This window comes from Ambystoma mexicanum, unplaced genomic scaffold, assembly GCF_040938575.1.
Source record: "Ambystoma mexicanum isolate Mex_15411 unplaced genomic scaffold, UKY_AmexF1_1 Mex_scaf20, whole genome shotgun sequence".
Taxonomy (NCBI): domain Eukaryota; kingdom Metazoa; phylum Chordata; class Amphibia; order Caudata; family Ambystomatidae; genus Ambystoma; species Ambystoma mexicanum.
The window spans coordinates 2939874-2958443 of NW_027182434.1; the positions used below are offsets into that span (position 1 = coordinate 2939874).

The window sequence follows — 18570 nt, forward strand, 5'->3', positions numbered from 1 at the left end:
AACGCAAGAGCTCCTGGGTTTCGAAGGCTCTTGCAGCAAGCCTTCACAAAGCAGCAGGGAGCGCCGTTCCAGATGGGAAACTTGAGACTGGATGTCCAGAAAAGCAAGACGTCAGAAGCGAAACCTTTTTCCTGCAGGGTGTGGCATACCATCCGCTTGCTCATTGCGACAGAGGTGGCACTAATGAAGGAAGAGGTCAACGTTACGTTCTTCTTTAAAATGCAAGGCCAGGAAAAGTGGCAGCGGTGGGATTTGAACCCACGCCTCCGAAGAGACTGGAGCCTTAATCCAGCGCCTTAGACCGCTCGGCCACGCTACCTCCCTGCTAGTCGCCGAAAGCGGAACTTGACCCGTTGCCCGGCCCGCTTTAGTGCTTTGCCTTTTCTCCTTGGAAAGTCTGGAGACAGGCAGTGGAAGGGCAGGCAAACTGTCAGGTGCGCAGAGGAGGGGAGACCATGAGGCAAGGTGGGAGATGGGGGCAAGAAGTGAGAAAAAAACTAATCGCAAGCTAGGGCAGGATTCGGAAAGTGAAGCCGAAAAGGGGCTTAGCATGCAGCCCAGGGGTTTCTTTGACTGTCCTAAGCCCACAGGGACTTTGCCGTCCTCAGCTCATGAGACTTGAGATGGGTAGCTTGATTTGCTGAGGAAATGCGGGATGACAGATTCAACTCTGGAGTCAAACATAGCCCGGAACTATCGCCTTAAACTGAGTTTTAAGCCTGGTGCCGATAAAAAGAAAGAAATTAGCCTTAGATCGGGCAAGCCGTTTGACGGGGGAAAATGAGACCCCCTAGGCCAGCTAGGTGGTCGCTGGATGCTGTGCAGACATCAGCAGCTGTTCATTTCATGCCCTCACGTCTCCTCGTTAGTATAGTGGTCAGTATCCCCGCCTGTCACGCGGGAGACCGTCCCCGACGGGGAGGTTAAACCGTTTCTGGATTTTTTTTAGTTCTTGACAAATATTCTTGAAGATTAGGCTGAGTCAAGTAGGGAATGGGTGCCAAGAACTGACTCTTTAAGAAAAAAGCACCGGCAACGCTAGTCATCGTACAATATTTGTGCACAATTGCTTACATTAGGCGGCCGGTCCACTTTATTGAGTCCCCCTCAGCACCATTTAGTGCTCCTGTTGTCTGCGAAGTCCAAATTGTAACCCTGAATCAGTTCCTCTTCTGACCCTTTGTATCATGTTACATGACGAGTAATGATCACCTGTTAGCTTTATCCCTAATTATAACTCTCACTCTTTCCCTGCATCTAACCCTAGCTCTAATCCCATCATTAACCTCGGTCCGGGCACACGCGTGAACCCTTACTCTCATCTCAGCCTCTCCTGGTGATACATCACACCTGGGATCGTTTGCTCCCTGTGGGCTGTGGGAAATTTGCTACCAGCACGCCCTGGAAGTGGGGCTCATTCCGCTGCAACGGGAGGTCTTCCCAGGACGCGTCACAGCTCAACGCAAGAGCTCCTGGGTTTCGAAGGCTCTTGCAGCAAGCCTTCACAAAGCAGCAGGGAGCGCCGTTCCAGATGGGAAACTTGAGACTGGATGTCCAGAAAAGCAAGACGTCAGAAGCGAAACCTTTTTCCTGCAGGGTGTGGCATACCATCCGCTTGCTCATTGCGACAGAGGTGGCACTAATGAAGGAAGAGGTCAACGTTACGTTCTTCTTTAAAATGCAAGGCCAGGAAAAGTGGCAGCGGTGGGATTTGAACCCACGCCTCCGAAGAGACTGGAGCCTTAATCCAGCGCCTTAGACCGCTCGGCCACGCTACCTCCCTGCTAGTCGCCGAAAGCGGAACTTGACCCGTTGCCCGGCCCGCTTTAGTGCTTTGCCTTTTCTCCTTGGAAAGTCTGGAGACAGGCAGTGGAAGGGCAGGCAAACTGTCAGGTGCGCAGAGGAGGGGAGACCATGAGGCAAGGTGGGAGATGGGGGCAAGAAGTGAGAAAAAAACTAATCGCAAGCTAGGGCAGGATTCGGAAAGTGAAGCCGAAAAGGGGCTTAGCATGCAGCCCAGGGGTTTCTTTGACTGTCCTAAGCCCACAGGGACTTTGCCGTCCTCAGCTCATGAGACTTGAGATGGGTAGCTTGATTTGCTGAGGAAATGCGGGATGACAGATTCAACTCTGGAGTCAAACATAGCCCGGAACTATCGCCTTAAACTGAGTTTTAAGCCTGGTGCCGATAAAAAGAAAGAAATTAGCCTTAGATCGGGCAAGCCGTTTGACGGGGGAAAATGAGACCCCCTAGGCCAGCTAGGTGGTCGCTGGATGCTGTGCAGACATCAGCAGCTGTTCATTTCATGCCCTCACGTCTCCTCGTTAGTATAGTGGTCAGTATCCCCGCCTGTCACGCGGGAGACCGGGGTTCAATTCGGGTTCAATTCCCCGACGGGGAGGTTAAACCTTTTCTGGATTTTTTTTAGTTCTTGACAAATATTCTTGAAGATTAGGCTGAGTCAAGTAGGGAATGGGTGCCAAGAACTGACTCTTTAAGAAAAAAGCACCAGCAACGCTAGTCATCGTACAATATTTGTGCACAATTGCTTACATTAGGCGGCCGGTCCACTTTATTGAGTCCCCCTCAGCACCATTTAGTGCTCCTGTTGTCTGCGAAGTCCAAATTGTAACCCTGAATCAGTTCCTCTTCTGACCCTTTGTATCATGTTACATGACGAGTAATGATCACCTGTTAGCTTTATCCCTAATTATAACTCTCACTCTTTCCCTGCATCTAACCCTAGCTCTAATCCCATCATTAACCTCGGTCCGGGCACACGCGTGAACCCTTACTCTCATCTCAGCCTCTCCTGGTGATACATCACACCTGGGATCGTTTGCTCCCTGTGGGCTGTGGGAAATTTGCTACCAGCACGCCCTGGAAGTGGGGCTCATTCCGCTGCAACGGGAGGTCTTCCCAGGACGCGTCACAGCTCAACGCAAGAGCTCCTGGGTTTCGAAGGCTCTTGCAGCAAGCCTTCACAAAGCAGCAGGGAGCGCCGTTCCAGATGGGAAACTTGAGACTGGATGTCCAGAAAAGCAAGACGTCAGAAGCGAAACCTTTTTCCTGCAGGGTGTGGCATACCATCCGCTTGCTCATTGCGACAGAGGTGGCACTAATGAAGGAAGAGGTCAACGTTACGTTCTTCTTTAAAATGCAAGGCCAGGAAAAGTGGCAGCGGTGGGATTTGAACCCACGCCTCCGAAGAGACTGGAGCCTTAATCCAGCGCCTTAGACCGCTCGGCCACGCTACCTCCCTGCTAGTCGCCGAAAGCGGAACTTGACCCGTTGCCCGGCCCGCTTTAGTGCTTTGCCTTTTCTCCTTGGAAAGTCTGGAGACAGGCAGTGGAAGGGCAGGCAAACTGTCAGGTGCGCAGAGGAGGGGAGACCATGAGGCAAGGTGGGAGATGGGGGCAAGAAGTGAGAAAAAAACTAATCGCAAGCTAGGGCAGGATTCGGAAAGTGAAGCCGAAAAGGGGCTTAGCATGCAGCCCAGGGGTTTCTTTGACTGTCCTAAGCCCACAGGGACTTTGCCGTCCTCAGCTCATGAGACTTGAGATGGGTAGCTTGATTTGCTGAGGAAATGCGGGATGACAGATTCAACTCTGGAGTCAAACATAGCCCGGAACTATCGCCTTAAACTGAGTTTTAAGCCTGGTGCCGATAAAAAGAAAGAAATTAGCCTTAGATCGGGCAAGCCGTTTGACGGGGGAAAATGAGACCCCCTAGGCCAGCTAGGTGGTCGCTGGATGCTGTGCAGACATCAGCAGCTGTTCATTTCATGCCCTCACGTCTCCTCGTTAGTATAGTGGTCAGTATCCCCGCCTGTCACGCGGGAGACCGGGGTTCAATTCCCCGACGGGGAGGTTAAACCTTTTCTGGATTTTTTTTAGTTCTTGACAAATATTCTTGAAGATTAGGCTGAGTCAAGTAGGGAATGGGTGCCAAGAACTGACTCTTTAAGAAAAAAGCACCGGCAACGCTAGTCATCGTACAATATTTGTGCACAATTGCTTACATTAGGCGGCCGGTCCACTTTATTGAGTCCCCCTCAGCACCATTTAGTGCTCCTGTTGTCTGCGAAGTCCAAATTGTAACCCTGAATCAGTTCCTCTTCTGACCCTTTGTATCATGTTACATGACGAGTAATGATCACCTGTTAGCTTTATCCCTAATTATAACTCTCACTCTTTCCCTGCATCTAACCCTAGCTCTAATCCCATCATTAACCTCGGTCCGGGCACACGCGTGAACCCCTACTCTCATCTCAGCCTCTCCTGGTGATACATCACACCTGGGATCGTTTGCTCCCTGTGGGCTGTGGGAAATTTGCTACCAGCACGCCCTGGAAGTGGGGCTCATTCCGCTGCAACGGGAGGTCTTCCCAGGACGCGTCACAGCTCAACGCAAGAGCTCCTGGGTTTCGAAGGCTCTTGCAGCAAGCCTTCACAAAGCAGCAGGGAGCGCCGTTCCAGATGGGAAACTTGAGACTGGATGTCCAGAAAAGCAAGACGTCAGAAGCGAAACCTTTTTCCTGCAGGGTGTGGCATACCATCCGCTTGCTCATTGCGACAGAGGTGGCACTAATGAAGGAAGAGGTCAACGTTACGTTCTTCTTTAAAATGCAAGGCCAGGAAAAGTGGCAGCGGTGGGATTTGAACCCACGCCTCCGAAGAGACTGGAGCCTTAATCCAGCGCCTTAGACCGCTCGGCCACGCTACCTCCCTGCTAGTCGCCGAAAGCGGAACTTGACCCGTTGCCCGGCCCGCTTTAGTGCTTTGCCTTTTCTCCTTGGAAAGTCTGGAGACAGGCAGTGGAAGGGCAGGCAAACTGTCAGGTGCGCAGAGGAGGGGAGACCATGAGGCAAGGTGGGAGATGGGGGCAAGAAGTGAGAAAAAAACTAATCGCAAGCTAGGGCAGGATTCGGAAAGTGAAGCCGAAAAGGGGCTTAGCATGCAGCCCAGGGGTTTCTTTGACTGTCCTAAGCCCACAGGGACTTTGCCGTCCTCAGCTCATGAGACTTGAGATGGGTAGCTTGATTTGCTGAGGAAATGCGGGATGACAGATTCAACTCTGGAGTCAAACATAGCCCGGAACTATCGCCTTAAACTGAGTTTTAAGCCTGGTGCCGATAAAAAGAAAGAAATTAGCCTTAGATCGGGCAAGCCGTTTGACGGGGGAAAATGAGACCCCCCTAGGCCAGCTAGGTGGTCGCTGGATGCTGTGCAGACATCAGCAGCTGTTCATTTCATGCCCTCACGTCTCCTCGTTAGTATAGTGGTCAGTATCCCCGCCTGTCACGCGGGAGACCGGGGTTCAATTCCCCGACGGGGAGGTTAAACCGTTTCTGGATTTTTTTTAGTTCTTGACAAATATTCTTGAAGATTAGGCTGAGTCAAGTAGGGAATGGGTGCCAAGAACTGACTCTTTAAGAAAAAAGCACCGGCAACGCTAGTCATCGTACAATATTTGTGCACAATTGCTTACATTAGGCGGCCGGTCCACTTTATTGAGTCCCCCTCAGCACCATTTAGTGCTCCTGTTGTCTGCGAAGTCCAAATTGTAACCCTGAATCAGTTCCTCTTCTGACCCTTTGTATCATGTTACATGACGAGTAATGATCACCTGTTAGCTTTATCCCTAATTATAACTCTCACTCTTTCCCTGCATCTAACCCTAGCTCTAATCCCATCATTAACCTCGGTCCGGGCACACGCGTGAACCCCTACTCTCATCTCAGCCTCTCCTGGTGATACATCACACCTGGGATCGTTTGCTCCCTGTGGGCTGTGGGGAATTTGCTACCAGCACGCCCTGGAAGTGGGGCTCATTCCGCTGCAACGGGAGGTCTTCCCAGGACGCGTCACAGCTCAACGCAAGAGCTCCTGGGTTTCGAAGGCTCTTGCAGCAAGCCTTCACAAAGCAGCAGGGAGCGCCGTTCCAGATGGGAAACTTGAGACTGGATGTCCAGAAAAGCAAGACGTCAGAAGCGAAACCTTTTTCCTGCAGGGTGTGGCATACCATCCGCTTGCTCATTGCGACAGAGGTGGCACTAATGAAGGAAGAGGTCAACGTTACGTTCTTCTTTAAAATGCAAGGCCAGGAAAAGTGGCAGCGGTGGGATTTGAACCCACGCCTCCGAAGAGACTGGAGCCTTAATCCAGCGCCTTAGACCGCTCGGCCACGCTACCTCCCTGCTAGTCGCCGAAAGCGGAACTTGACCCGTTGCCCGGCCCGCTTTAGTGCTTTGCCTTTTCTCCTTGGAAAGTCTGGAGACAGGCAGTGGAAGGGCAGGCAAACTGTCAGGTGCGCAGAGGAGGGGAGACCATGAGGCAAGGTGGGAGATGGGGGCAAGAAGTGAGAAAAAAACTAATCGCAAGCTAGGGCAGGATTCGGAAAGTGAAGCCGAAAAGGGGCTTAGCATGCAGCCCAGGGGTTTCTTTGACTGTCCTAAGCCCACAGGGACTTTGCCGTCCTCAGCTCATGAGACTTGAGATGGGTAGCTTGATTTGCTGAGGAAATGCGGGATGACAGATTCAACTCTGGAGTCAAACATAGCCCGGAACTATCGCCTTAAACTGAGTTTTAAGCCTGGTGCCGATAAAAAGAAAGAAATTAGCCTTAGATCGGGCAAGCCGTTTGACGGGGGAAAATGAGACCCCCCTAGGCCAGCTAGGTGGTCGCTGGATGCTGTGCAGACATCAGCAGCTGTTCATTTCATGCCCTCACGTCTCCTCGTTAGTATAGTGGTCAGTAGCGGGAGACCGGGGTTCAATTCCCCGACGGGGAGGTTAAACCGTTTCTGGATTTTTTTTAGTTCTTGACAAATATTCTTGAAGATTAGGCTGAGTCAAGTAGGGAATGGGTGCCAAGAACTGACTCTTTAAGAAAAAAGCACCGGCAACGCTAGTCATCGTACAATATTTGTGCACAATTGCTTACATTAGGCGGCCGGTCCACTTTATTGAGTCCCCCTCAGCACCATTTAGTGCTCCTGTTGTCTGCGAAGTCCAAATTGTAACCCTGAATCAGTTCCTCTTCTGACCCTTTGTATCATGTTACATGACGAGTAATGATCACCTGTTAGCTTTATCCCTAATTATAACTCTCACTCTTTCCCTGCATCTAACCCTAGCTCTAATCCCATCATTAACCTCGGTCCGGGCACACGCGTGAACCCCTACTCTCATCTCAGCCTCTCCTGGTGATACATCACACCTGGGATCGTTTGCTCCCTGTGGGCTGTGGGAAATTTGCTACCAGCACGCCCTGGAAGTGGGGCTCATTCCGCTGCAACGGGAGGTCTTCCCAGGACGCGTCACAGCTCAACGCAAGAGCTCCTGGGTTTCGAAGGCTCTTGCAGCAAGCCTTCACAAAGCAGCAGGGAGCGCCGTTCCAGATGGGAAACTTGAGACTGGATGTCCAGAAAAGCAAGACGTCAGAAGCGAAACCTTTTTCCTGCAGGGTGTGGCATACCATCCGCTTGCTCATTGCGACAGAGGTGGCACTAATGAAGGAAGAGGTCAACGTTACGTTCTTCTTTAAAATGCAAGGCCAGGAAAAGTGGCAGCGGTGGGATTTGAACCCACGCCTCCGAAGAGACTGGAGCCTTAATCCAGCGCCTTAGACCGCTCGGCCACGCTACCTCCCTGCTAGTCGCCGAAAGCGGAACTTGACCCGTTGCCCGGCCCGCTTTAGTGCTTTGCCTTTTCTCCTTGGAAAGTCTGGAGACAGGCAGTGGAAGGGCAGGCAAACTGTCAGGTGCGCAGAGGAGGGGAGACCATGAGGCAAGGTGGGAGATGGGGGCAAGAAGTGAGAAAAAAACTAATCGCAAGCTAGGGCAGGATTCGGAAAGTGAAGCCGAAAAGGGGCTTAGCATGCAGCCCAGGGGTTTCTTTGACTGTCCTAAGCCCACAGGGACTTTGCCGTCCTCAGCTCATGAGACTTGAGATGGGTAGCTTGATTTGCTGAGGAAATGCGGGATGACAGATTCAACTCTGGAGTCAAACATAGCCCGGAACTATCGCCTTAAACTGAGTTTTAAGCCTGGTGCCGATAAAAAGAAAGAAATTAGCCTTAGATCGGGCAAGCCGTTTGACGGGGGAAAATGAGACCCCCCTAGGCCAGCTAGGTGGTCGCTGGATGCTGTGCAGACATCAGCAGCTGTTCATTTCATGCCCTCACGTCTCCTCGTTAGTATAGTGGTCAGTATCCCCGCCTGTCACGCGGGAGACCGGGGTTCAATTCACCGACGGGGAGGTTAAACCGTTTCTGGATTTTTTTTAGTTCTTGACAAATATTCTTGAAGATTAGGCTGAGTCAAGTAGGGAATGGGTGCCAAGAACTGACTCTTTAAGAAAAAAGCACCGGCAACGCTAGTCATCGTACAATATTTGTGCACAATTGCTTACATTAGGCGGCCGGTCCACTTTATTGAGTCCCCCTCAGCACCATTTAGTGCTCCTGTTGTCTGCGAAGTCCAAATTGTAACCCTGAATCAGTTCCTCTTCTGACCCTTTGTATCATGTTACATGACGAGTAATGATCACCTGTTAGCTTTATCCCTAATTATAACTCTCACTCTTTCCCTGCATCTAACCCTAGCTCTAATCCCATCATTAACCTCGGTCCGGGCACACGCGTGAACCCTTACTCTCATCTCAGCCTCTCCTGGTGATACATCACACCTGGGATCGTTTGCTCCCTGTGGGCTGTGGGAAATTTGCTACCAGCACGCCCTGGAAGTGGGGCTCATTCCGCTGCAACGGGAGGTCTTCCCAGGACGCGTCACAGCTCAACGCAAGAGCTCCTGGGTTTCGAAGGCTCTTGCAGCAAGCCTTCACAAAGCAGCAGGGAGCGCCGTTCCAGATGGGAAACTTGAGACTGGATGTCCAGAAAAGCAAGACGTCAGAAGCGAAACCTTTTTCCTGCAGGGTGTGGCATACCATCCGCTTGCGCATTGCGACAGAGGTGGCACTAATGAAGGAAGAGGTCAACGTTACGTTCTTCTTTAAAATGCAAGGCCAGGAAAAGTGGCAGCGGTGGGATTTGAACCCACGCCTCCGAAGAGACTGGAGCCTTAATCCAGCGCCTTAGACCGCTCGGCCACGCTACCTCCCTGCTAGTCGCCGAAAGCGGAACTTGACCCGTTGCCCGGCCCGCTTTAGTGCTTTGCCTTTTCTCCTTGGAAAGTCTGGAGACAGGCAGTGGAAGGGCAGGCAAACTGTCAGGTGCGCAGAGGAGGGGAGACCATGAGGCAAGGTGGGAGATGGGGGCAAGAAGTGAGAAAAAAACTAATCGCAAGCTAGGGCAGGATTCGGAAAGTGAAGCCGAAAAGGGGCTTAGCATGCAGCCCAGGGGTTTCTTTGACTGTCCTAAGCCCACAGGGACTTTGCCGTCCTCAGCTCATGAGACTTGAGATGGGTAGCTTGATTTGCTGAGGAAATGCGGGATGACAGATTCAACTCTGGAGTCAAACATAGCCCGGAACTATCGCCTTAAACTGAGTTTTAAGCCTGGTGCCGATAAAAAGAAAGAAATTAGCCTTAGATCGGGCAAGCCGTTTGACGGGGGAAAATGAGACCCCCTAGGCCAGCTAGGTGGTCGCTGGATGCTGTGCAGACATCAGCAGCTGTTCATTTCATGCCCTCACGTCTCCTCGTTAGTATAGTGGTCAGTATCCCCGCCTGTCACGCGGGAGACCGGGGTTCAATTCCCTGACGGGGAGGTTAAACCTTTTCTGGATTTTTTTTAGTTCTTGACAAATATTCTTGAAGATTAGGCTGAGTCAAGTAGGGAATGGGTGCCAAGAACTGACTCTTTAAGAAAAAAGCACCGGCAACGCTAGTCATCGTACAATATTTGTGCACAATTGCTTACATTAGGCGGCCGGTCCACTTTATTGAGTCCCCCTCAGCACCATTTAGTGCTCCTGTTGTCTGCGAAGTCCAAATTGTAACCCTGAATCAGTTCCTCTTCTGACCCTTTGTATCATGTTACATGACGAGTAATGATCACCTGTTAGCTTTATCCCTAATTATAACTCTCACTCTTTCCCTGCATCTAACCCTAGCTCTAATCCCATCATTAACCTCGGTCCGGGCACACGCGTGAACCCTTACTCTCATCTCAGCCTCTCCTGGTGATACATCACACCTGGGATCGTTTGCTCCCTGTGGGCTGTGGGAAATTTGCTACCAGCACGCCCTGGAAGTGGGGCTCATTCCGCTGCAACGGGAGGTCTTCCCAGGACGCGTCACAGCTCAACGCAAGAGCTCCTGGGTTTCGAAGGCTCTTGCAGCAAGCCTTCACAAAGCAGCAGGGAGCGCCGTTCCAGATGGGAAACTTGAGACTGGATGTCCAGAAAAGCAAGACGTCAGAAGCGAAACCTTTTTCCTGCAGGGTGTGGCATACCATCCGCTTGCTCATTGCGACAGAGGTGGCACTAATGAAGGAAGAGGTCAACGTTACGTTCTTCTTTAAAATGCAAGGCCAGGAAAAGTGGCAGCGGTGGGATTTGAACCCACGCCTCCGAAGAGACTGGAGCCTTAATCCAGCGCCTTAGACCGCTCGGCCACGCTACCTCCCTGCTAGTCGCCGAAAGCGGAACTTGACCCGTTGCCCGGCCCGCTTTAGTGCTTTGCCTTTTCTCCTTGGAAAGTCTGGAGACAGGCAGTGGAAGGGCAGGCAAACTGTCAGGTGCGCAGAGGAGGGGAGACCATGAGGCAAGGTGGGAGATGGGGGCAAGAAGTGAGAAAAAAACTAATCGCAAGCTAGGGCAGGATTCGGAAAGTGAAGCCGAAAAGGGGCTTAGCATGCAGCCCAGGGGTTTCTTTGACTGTCCTAAGCCCACAGGGACTTTGCCGTCCTCAGCTCATGAGACTTGAGATGGGTAGCTTGATTTGCTGAGGAAATGCGGGATGACAGATTCAACTCTGGAGTCAAACATAGCCCGGAACTATCGCCTTAAACTGAGTTTTAAGCCTGGTGCCGATAAAAAGAAAGAAATTAGCCTTAGATCGGGCAAGCCGTTTGACGGGGGAAAATGAGACCCCCTAGGCCAGCTAGGTGGTCGCTGGATGCTGTGCAGACATCAGCAGCTGTTCATTTCATGCTCTCACGTCTCCTCGTTAGTATAGTGGTCAGTATCCCCGCCTGTCACGCGGGAGACCGGGGTTCAATTCCTCGACGGGGAGGTTAAACCTTTTCTGGATTTTTTTTAGTTCTTGACAAATATTCTTGAAGATTAGGCTGAGTCAAGTAGGGAATGGGTGCCAAGAACTGACTCTTTAAGAAAAAAGCACCGGCAACGCTAGTCATCGTACAATATTTGTGCACAATTGCTTACATTAGGCGGCCGGTCCACTTTATTGAGTCCCCCTCAGCACCATTTAGTGCTCCTGTTGTCTGCGAAGTCCAAATTGTAACCCTGAATCAGTTCCTCTTCTGACCCTTTGTATCATGTTACATGACGAGTAATGATCACCTGTTAGCTTTATCCCTAATTATAACTCTCACTCTTTCCCTGCATCTAACCCTAGCTCTAATCCCATCATTAACCTCTGTCCGGGCACACGCGTGAACCCTTACTCTCATCTCAGCCTCTCCTGGTGATACATCACACCTGGGATCGTTTGCTCCCTGTGGGCTGTGGGAAATTTGCTACCAGCACGCCCTGGAAGTGGGGCTCATTCCGCTGCAACGGGAGGTCTTCCCAGGACGCGTCACAGCTCAACGCAAGAGCTCCTGGGTTTCGAAGGCTCTTGCAGCAAGCCTTCACAAAGCAGCAGGGAGCGCCGTTCCAGATGGGAAACTTGAGACTGGATGTCCAGAAAAGCAAGACGTCAGAAGCGAAACCTTTTTCCTGCAGGGTGTGGCATACCATCCGCTTGCTCATTGCGACAGAGGTGGCACTAATGAAGGAAGAGGTCAACGTTACGTTCTTCTTTAAAATGCAAGGCCAGGAAAAGTGGCAGCGGTGGGATTTGAACCCACGCCTCCGAAGAGACTGGAGCCTTAATCCAGCGCCTTAGACCGCTCGGCCACGCTACCTCCCTGCTAGTCGCCGAAAGCGGAACTTGACCCGTTGCCCGGCCCGCTTTAGTGCTTTGCCTTTTCTCCTTGGAAAGTCTGGAGACAGGCAGTGGAAGGGCAGGCAAACTGTCAGGTGCGCAGAGGAGGGGAGACCATGAGGCAAGGTGGGAGATGGGGGCAAGAAGTGAGAAAAAAACTAATCGCAAGCTAGGGCAGGATTCGGAAAGTGAAGCCGAAAAGGGGCTTAGCATGCAGCCCAGGGGTTTCTTTGACTGTCCTAAGCCCACAGGGACTTTGCCGTCCTCAGCTCATGAGACTTGAGATGGGTAGCTTGATTTGCTGAGGAAATGCGGGATGACAGATTCAACTCTGGAGTCAAACATAGCCCGGAACTATCGCCTTAAACTGAGTTTTAAGCCTGGTGCCGATAAAAAGAAAGAAATTAGCCTTAGATCGGGCAAGCCGTTTGACGGGGGAAAATGAGACCCCCTAGGCCAGCTAGGTGGTCGCTGGATGCTGTGCAGACATCAGCAGCTGTTCATTTCATGCCCTCACGTCTCCTCGTTAGTATAGTGGTCAGTATCCCGGGAGACCGGGGTTCAATTCCCCGACGGGGAGGTTAAACCTTTTCTGGATTTTTTTTAGTTCTTGACAAATATTCTTGAAGATTAGGCTGAGTCAAGTAGGGAATGGGTGCCAAGAACTGACTCTTTAAGAAAAAAGCACCGGCAACGCTAGTCATCGTACAATATTTGTGCACAATTGCTTACATTAGGCGGCCGGTCCACTTTATTGAGTCCCCCTCAGCACCATTTAGTGCTCCTGTTGTCTGCGAAGTCCAAATTGTAACCCTGAATCAGTTCCTCTTCTGACCCTTTGTATCATGTTACATGACGAGTAATGATCACCTGTTAGCTTTATCCCTAATTATAACTCTCACTCTTTCCCTGCATCTAACCCTAGCTCTAATCCCATCATTAACCTCGGTCCGGGCACACGCGTGAACCCTTACTCTCATCTCAGCCTCTCCTGGTGATACATCACACCTGGGATCGTTTGCTCCCTGTGGGCTGTGGGAAATTTGCTACCAGCACGCCCTGGAAGTGGGGCTCATTCCGCTGCAACGGGAGGTCTTCCCAGGACGCGTCACAGCTCAACGCAAGAGCTCCTGGGTTTCGAAGGCTCTTGCAGCAAGCCTTCACAAAGCAGCAGGGAGCGCCGTTCCAGATGGGAAACTTGAGACTGGATGTCCAGAAAAGCAAGACGTCAGAAGCGAAACCTTTTTCCTGCAGGGTGTGGCATACCATCCGCTTGCTCATTGCGACAGAGGTGGCACTAATGAAGGAAGAGGTCAACGTTACGTTCTTCTTTAAAATGCAAGGCCAGGAAAAGTGGCAGCGGTGGGATTTGAACCCACGCCTCCGAAGAGACTGGAGCCTTAATCCAGCGCCTTAGACCGCTCGGCCACGCTACCTCCCTGCTAGTCGCCGAAAGCGGAACTTGACCCGTTGCCCGGCCCGCTTTAGTGCTTTGCCTTTTCTCCTTGGAAAGTCTGGAGACAGGCAGTGGAAGGGCAGGCAAACTGTCAGGTGCGCAGAGGAGGGGAGACCATGAGGCAAGGTGGGAGATGGGGGCAAGAAGTGAGAAAAAAACTAATCGCAAGCTAGGGCAGGATTCGGAAAGTGAAGCCGAAAAGGGGCTTAGCATGCAGCCCAGGGGTTTCTTTGACTGTCCTAAGCCCACAGGGACTTTGCCGTCCTCAGCTCATGAGACTTGAGATGGGTAGCTTGATTTGCTGAGGAAATGCGGGATGACAGATTCAACTCTGGAGTCAAACATAGCCCGGAACTATCGCCTTAAACTGAGTTTTAAGCCTGGTGCCGATAAAAAGAAAGAAATTAGCCTTAGATCGGGCAAGCCGTTTGACGGGGGAAAATGAGACCCCCCTAGGCCAGCTAGGTGGTCGCTGGATGCTGTGCAGACATCAGCAGCTGTTCATTTCATGCCCTCACGTCTCCTCGTTAGTATAGTGGTCAGTATCCCCGCCTGTCACGCGGGAGACCGGGGTTCAATTCCCCGACGGGGAGGTTAAACCTTTTCTGGATTTTTTTTAGTTCTTGACAAATATTCTTGAAGATTAGGCTGAGTCAAGTAGGGAATGGGTGCCAAGAACTGACTCTTTAAGAAAAAAGCACCGGCAACGCTAGTCATCGTACAATATTTGTGCACAATTGCTTACATTAGGCGGCCGGTCCACTTTATTGAGTCCCCCTCAGCACCATTTAGTGCTCCTGTTGTCTGCGAAGTCCAAATTGTAACCCTGAATCAGTTCCTCTTCTGACCCTTTGTATCATGTTACATGACGAGTAATGATCACCTGTTAGCTTTATCCCTAATTATAACTCTCACTCTTTCCCTGCATCTAACCCTAGCTCTAATCCCATCATTAACCTCGGTCCGGGCACACGCGTGAACCCTTACTCTCATCTCAGCCTCTCCTGGTGATACATCACACCTGGGATCGTTTGCTCCCTGTGGGCTGTGGGAAATTTGCTACCAGCACGCCCTGGAAGTGGGGCTCATTCCGCTGCAACGGGAGGTCTTCCCAGGACGCGTCACAGCTCAACGCAAGAGCTCCTGGGTTTCGAAGGCTCTTGCAGCAAGCCTTCACAAAGCAGCAGGGAGCGCCGTTCCAGATGGGAAACTTGAGACTGGATGTCCAGAAAAGCAAGACGTCAGAAGCGAAACCTTTTTCCTGCAGGGTGTGGCATACCATCCGCTTGCTCATTGCGACAGAGGTGGCACTAATGAAGGAAGAGGTCAACGTTACGTTCTTCTTTAAAATGCAAGGCCAGGAAAAGTGGCAGCGGTGGGATTTGAACCCACGCCTCTGAAGAGACTGGAGCCTTAATCCAGCGCCTTAGACCGCTCGGCCACGCTACCTCCCTGCTAGTCGCCGAAAGCGGAACTTGACCCGTTGCCCGGCCCGCTTTAGTGCTTTGCCTTTTCTCCTTGGAAAGTCTGGAGACAGGCAGTGGAAGGGCAGGCAAACTGTCAGGTGCGCAGAGGAGGGGAGACCATGAGGCAAGGTGGGAGATGGGGGCAAGAAGTGAGAAAAAAACTAATCGCAAGCTAGGGCAGGATTCGGAAAGTGAAGCCGAAAAGGGGCTTAGCATGCAGCCCAGGGGTTTCTTTGACTGTCCTAAGCCCACAGGGACTTTGCCGTCCTCAGCTCATGAGACTTGAGATGGGTAGCTTGATTTGCTGAGGAAATGCGGGATGACAGATTCAACTCTGGAGTCAAACATAGCCCGGAACTATCGCCTTAAACTGAGTTTTAAGCCTGGTGCCGATAAAAAGAAAGAAATTAGCCTTAGATCGGGCAAGCCGTTTGACGGGGGAAAATGAGACCCCCTAGGCCAGCTAGGTGGTCGCTGGATGCTGTGCAGACATCAGCAGCTGTTCATTTCATGCCCTCACGTCTCCTCGTTAGTATAGTGGTCAGTATCCCCGCCTGTCACGCGGGAGACCGGGGTTCAATTCCCCGACGGGGAGGTTAAACCTTTTCTGGATTTTTTTTAGTTCTTGACAAATATTCTTGAAGATTAGGCTGAGTCAAGTAGGGAATGGGTGCCAAGAACTGACTCTTTAAGAAAAAAGCACCGGCAACGCTAGTCATCGTACAATATTTGTGCACAATTGCTTACATTAGGCGGCCGGTCCACTTTATTGAGTCCCCCTCAGCACCATTTAGTGCTCCTGTTGTCTGCGAAGTCCAAATTGTAACCCTGAATCAGTTCCTCTTCTGACCCTTTGTATCATGTTACATGACGAGTAATGATCACCTGTTAGCTTTATCCCTAATTATAACTCTCACTCTTTCCCTGCATCTAACCCTAGCTCTAATCCCATCATTAACCTCGGTCCGGGCACACGCGTGAACCCTTACTCTCATCTCAGCCTCTCCTGGTGATACATCACACCTGGGATCGTTTGCTCCCTGTGGGCTGTGGGAAATTTGCTACCAGCACGCCCTGGAAGTGGGGCTCATTCCGCTGCAACGGGAGGTCTTCCCAGGACGCGTCACAGCTCAACGCAAGAGCTCCTGGGTTTCGAAGGCTCTTGCAGCAAGCCTTCACAAAGCAGCAGGGAGCGCCGTTCCAGATGGGAAACTTGAGACTGGATGTCCAGAAAAGCAAGACGTCAGAAGCGAAACCTTTTTCCTGCAGGGTGTGGCATACCATCCGCTTGCTCATTGCGACAGAGGTGGCACTAATGAAGGAAGAGGTCAACGTTACGTTCTTCTTTAAAATGCAAGGCCAGGAAAAGTGGCAGCGGTGGGATTTGAACCCACGCCTCCGAAGAGACTGGAGCCTTAATCCAGCGCCTTAGACCGCTCGGCCACGCTACCTCCCTGCTAGTCGCCGAAAGCGGAACTTGACCCGTTGCCCGGCCCGCTTTAGTGCTTTGCCTTTTCTCCTTGGAAAGTCTGGAGACAGGCAGTGGAAGGTCAGGCAAACTGTCAGGTGCGCAGAGGAGGGGAGACCATGAGGCAAGGTGGGAGATGGGGGCAAGAAGTGAGAAAAAAACTAATCGCAAGCTAGGGCAGGATTCGGAAAGTGAAGCCGAAAAGGGGCTTAGCATGCAGCCCAGGGGTTTCTTTGACTGTCCTAAGCCCACAGGGACTTTGCCGTCCTCAGCTCATGAGACTTGAGATGGGTAGCTTGATTTGCTGAGGAAATGCGGGATGACAGATTCAACTCTGGAGTCAAACATAGCCCGGAACTATCGCCTTAAACTGAGTTTTAAGCCTGGTGCCGATAAAAAGAAAGAAATTAGCCTTAGATCGGGCAAGCCGTTTGACGGGGGAAAATGAGACCCCCTAGGCCAGCTAGGTGGTCGCTGGATGCTGTGCAGACATCAGCAGCTGTTCATTTCATGCCCTCACGTCTCCTCGTTAGTATAGTGGTCAGTATCCCCGCCTGTCACGCGGGAGACCGGGGTTCAATTCCCCGACGGGGAGGTTAAACCTTTTCTGGATTTTTTTTAGTTCTTGACAAATATTCTTGAAGATTAGGCTGAGTCAAGTAGGGAATGGGTGCCAAGAACTGACTCTTTAAGAAAAAAGCACCGGCAACGCTAGTCATCGTACAATATTTGTGCACAATTGCTTACATTAGGCGGCCGGTCCACTTTATTGAGTCCCCCTCAGCACCATTTAGTGCTCCTGTTGTCTGCGAAGTCCAAATTGTAACCCTGAATCAGTTCCTCTTCTGACCCTTTGTATCATGTTACATGACGAGTAATGATCACCTGTTAGCTTTATCCCTAATTATAACTCTCACTCTTTCCCTGCATCTAACCCTAGCTCTAATCCCATCATTAACCTCGGTCCGGGCACACGCGTGAACCCCTACTCTCATCTCAGCCTCTCCTGGTGATACATCACACCTGGGATCGTTTGCTCCCTGTGGGCTGTGGGAAATTTGCTACCAGCACGCCCTGGAAGTGGGGCTCATTCCGCTGCAACGGGAGGTCTTCCCAGGACGCGTCACAGCTCAACGCAAGAGCTCCTGGGTTTCGAAGGCTCTTGCAGCAAGCCTTCACAAAGCAGCAGGGAGCGCCGTTCCAGATGGGAAACTTGAGACTGGATGTCCAGAAAAGCAAGACGTCAGAAGCGAAACCTTTTTCCTGCAGGGTGTGGCATACCATCCGCTTGCTCATTGCGACAGAGGTGGCACTAATGAAGGAAGAGGTCAACGTTACGTTCTTCTTTAAAATGCAAGGCCAGGAAAAGTGGCAGCGGTGGGATTTGAACCCACGCCTCCGAAGAGACTGGAGCCTTAATCCAGCGCCTTAGACCGCTCGGCCACGCTACCTCCCTGCTAGTCGCCGAAAGCGGAACTTGACCCGTTGCCCGGCCCGCTTTAGTGCTTTGCCTTTTCTCCTTGGAAAGTCTGGAGACAGGCAGTGGAAGGGCAGGCAAACTGTCAGGTGCGCAGAGGAGGGGAGACCATGAGGCAAGGTGGGAGATGGGGGCAAGAAGTGAGAAAAAAACTAATCGCAAGCTAGGGCAGGATTCGGAAAGTGAAGCCGAAAAGGGGCTTAGCATGCAGCCCAGGGGTTTCTTTGACTGTCCTAAGCCCACAGGGACTTTGCCGTCCTCAGCTCATGAGACTTGAGATGGGTAGCTTGATTTGCTGAGGAAATGCGGGATGACAGATTCAACTCTGGAGTCAAACATAGCCCGGAACTATCGCCTTAAACTGAGTTTTAAGCCTGGTGCCGATAAAAAGAAAGAAATTAGCCTTAGATCGGGCAAGCCGTTTGACGGGGGAAAATGAGACCCCCTAGGCCAGCTAGGTGGTCGCTGGATGCTGTGCAGACATCAGCAGCTGTTCATTTCATGCCCTCACGTCTCCTCGTTAGTATAGTGGTCAGTATCCCCGCCTGTCACGCGGGAGACCGGGGTTCAATTCCCCGACGGGGAGGTTAAACCTTTTCTGGATTTTTTTTAGTTCTTGACAAATATTC

General features: G+C 51.5%; 19 non-coding genes across 19 annotated transcripts; 6 read left to right on the forward strand and 13 right to left on the reverse strand.

Moving 5' to 3' along the window:
* Window positions 1-237: 237 nt before the first annotated feature.
* Window positions 238-319, reverse strand: TRNAL-AAG (transfer RNA leucine (anticodon AAG)). Its single transcript has one exon. It is a non-coding gene; the product is annotated as a tRNA-Leu (tRNA).
* Window positions 320-1696: 1377 nt separating this feature from the next.
* TRNAL-AAG (transfer RNA leucine (anticodon AAG)) lies at window positions 1697-1778 on the reverse strand. Its single transcript has one exon. It is a non-coding gene; the product is annotated as a tRNA-Leu (tRNA).
* A 1397-nt stretch (window positions 1779-3175) lies between these two features.
* TRNAL-AAG (transfer RNA leucine (anticodon AAG)) lies at window positions 3176-3257 on the reverse strand. Its single transcript has one exon. It is a non-coding gene; the product is annotated as a tRNA-Leu (tRNA).
* Window positions 3258-3797: 540 nt separating this feature from the next.
* TRNAD-GUC (transfer RNA aspartic acid (anticodon GUC)) lies at window positions 3798-3869 on the forward strand. Its single transcript has one exon. It is a non-coding gene; the product is annotated as a tRNA-Asp (tRNA).
* A 774-nt stretch (window positions 3870-4643) lies between these two features.
* TRNAL-AAG (transfer RNA leucine (anticodon AAG)) lies at window positions 4644-4725 on the reverse strand. Its single transcript has one exon. It is a non-coding gene; the product is annotated as a tRNA-Leu (tRNA).
* A 541-nt stretch (window positions 4726-5266) lies between these two features.
* TRNAD-GUC (transfer RNA aspartic acid (anticodon GUC)) lies at window positions 5267-5338 on the forward strand. Its single transcript has one exon. It is a non-coding gene; the product is annotated as a tRNA-Asp (tRNA).
* Window positions 5339-6112: 774 nt separating this feature from the next.
* On the reverse strand, window positions 6113-6194 carry TRNAL-AAG (transfer RNA leucine (anticodon AAG)). Its single transcript has one exon. It is a non-coding gene; the product is annotated as a tRNA-Leu (tRNA).
* A 1373-nt stretch (window positions 6195-7567) lies between these two features.
* Window positions 7568-7649, reverse strand: TRNAL-AAG (transfer RNA leucine (anticodon AAG)). Its single transcript has one exon. It is a non-coding gene; the product is annotated as a tRNA-Leu (tRNA).
* Window positions 7650-9036: 1387 nt separating this feature from the next.
* TRNAL-AAG (transfer RNA leucine (anticodon AAG)) lies at window positions 9037-9118 on the reverse strand. Its single transcript has one exon. It is a non-coding gene; the product is annotated as a tRNA-Leu (tRNA).
* Window positions 9119-10504: 1386 nt separating this feature from the next.
* TRNAL-AAG (transfer RNA leucine (anticodon AAG)) lies at window positions 10505-10586 on the reverse strand. The gene has a single exon. It is a non-coding gene; the product is annotated as a tRNA-Leu (tRNA).
* Window positions 10587-11972: 1386 nt separating this feature from the next.
* TRNAL-AAG (transfer RNA leucine (anticodon AAG)) lies at window positions 11973-12054 on the reverse strand. Its single transcript has one exon. It is a non-coding gene; the product is annotated as a tRNA-Leu (tRNA).
* A 1374-nt stretch (window positions 12055-13428) lies between these two features.
* Window positions 13429-13510, reverse strand: TRNAL-AAG (transfer RNA leucine (anticodon AAG)). The gene has a single exon. It is a non-coding gene; the product is annotated as a tRNA-Leu (tRNA).
* Window positions 13511-14051: 541 nt separating this feature from the next.
* On the forward strand, window positions 14052-14123 carry TRNAD-GUC (transfer RNA aspartic acid (anticodon GUC)). Its single transcript has one exon. It is a non-coding gene; the product is annotated as a tRNA-Asp (tRNA).
* A 774-nt stretch (window positions 14124-14897) lies between these two features.
* TRNAL-AAG (transfer RNA leucine (anticodon AAG)) lies at window positions 14898-14979 on the reverse strand. Its single transcript has one exon. It is a non-coding gene; the product is annotated as a tRNA-Leu (tRNA).
* Window positions 14980-15519: 540 nt separating this feature from the next.
* On the forward strand, window positions 15520-15591 carry TRNAD-GUC (transfer RNA aspartic acid (anticodon GUC)). Its single transcript has one exon. It is a non-coding gene; the product is annotated as a tRNA-Asp (tRNA).
* Window positions 15592-16365: 774 nt separating this feature from the next.
* Window positions 16366-16447, reverse strand: TRNAL-AAG (transfer RNA leucine (anticodon AAG)). Its single transcript has one exon. It is a non-coding gene; the product is annotated as a tRNA-Leu (tRNA).
* A 540-nt stretch (window positions 16448-16987) lies between these two features.
* TRNAD-GUC (transfer RNA aspartic acid (anticodon GUC)) lies at window positions 16988-17059 on the forward strand. The gene has a single exon. It is a non-coding gene; the product is annotated as a tRNA-Asp (tRNA).
* A 774-nt stretch (window positions 17060-17833) lies between these two features.
* TRNAL-AAG (transfer RNA leucine (anticodon AAG)) lies at window positions 17834-17915 on the reverse strand. Its single transcript has one exon. It is a non-coding gene; the product is annotated as a tRNA-Leu (tRNA).
* Window positions 17916-18455: 540 nt separating this feature from the next.
* On the forward strand, window positions 18456-18527 carry TRNAD-GUC (transfer RNA aspartic acid (anticodon GUC)). The gene has a single exon. It is a non-coding gene; the product is annotated as a tRNA-Asp (tRNA).
* Window positions 18528-18570: the final 43 nt, after the last annotated feature.